We start from the raw sequence: 1126 nt of genomic DNA on the forward strand, positions 1-1126 counted from the left end.
ACTGGTTATATACAGTTATCATGCACTGATAAATTGAAGTCCAGACATGAGCACTCAGACTGTACAGTTTGAACCTCTAGTCTAAAACGGTGGCCATTGTGTTATTAATCCCAAAGATATTGGCCCTCTTCCGTCTTGGAGAGAGAGAGAGGATGCGTTGTCTGAGAGAGATGAATCTTCCCGGAGAGTGGACTTGATTCATTGACTAGTCGTTTGAAAGTAACGGATGTGATTTTCTACACCAGTGCACCAGATCTGTCTGTGCAAAGCCGGCTACCCACTATCTCTCAGTCATTTATAACTACTGCCCCCCCCAACCCCGCATTCCCTCCCCACCCTCCTCCTTCCAAAGCCCACAGATACACTCAGCCGTTACTTGTTAGTGTTAACTCTGAGACTGATAAATTATTCTGGCTGGTAAAGCCATCCGTATCCGTCTCACCCTGGCCTCTCTCTCTCTTTCTCCTGGGGCCTAACTTCTCACTCCAGGTGTGTGGGTGTGTGTACCAGGAGCTTTTTTTTTTAAGGTCTCTCCGTGCTTGCTAAAATGAAAGCGGAATTTGTCCTTTTAATATGCTGCTGTTCTTTCTCTCCGTCTCTCTGTGTGTGTCTCTCAGCGGTGTCTCTCTTCATCGTGATGAAGGTCAGGTGGGGAGACAGGAGACAGTTAACCCAAATGACAGAAACCTCCAGGAACACTGTTCATACAAACCGTGGTTCTCTAAGACTCTCCCAGGAACCAGGAACTGGATAGAAATGGAGAGAGAAGGAGCAGAGAGAGAGAGACGGAACGAGAGAGAGAGAGACAGAGAGAGACAGAGACAGAGAGAGACAGGGAGAGAGAGAGAGAGAGAGACAGAGAGAGAGAGAGAGACAGAGAGAGACAGGGAGAGAGAGAGAGACGGAACGAGAGACAGAGAGACAGAGACAGAGAGAGACAGGGAGAGAGAGAGAGAGAGAGAGTCAGAGAGAGAGAGAGACAGAGAGAGGTAGAGACAGAGACAGAGAGAGAGAGAGAGAGAGAGCGAGAGAGAGAGAAAGAGAGAGAGAGAGAGACAGAGAGAGGTAGAGACAGAGACAGAGAGAGGGAGAGAGAGAGAGAGAGAGAGAAAGAGAGACAGAGAGA

Source organism: Chanos chanos, chromosome 4, assembly GCF_902362185.1.
Source record: "Chanos chanos chromosome 4, fChaCha1.1, whole genome shotgun sequence".
Classification (NCBI taxonomy): Eukaryota; Metazoa; Chordata; class Actinopteri; order Gonorynchiformes; family Chanidae; genus Chanos; species Chanos chanos.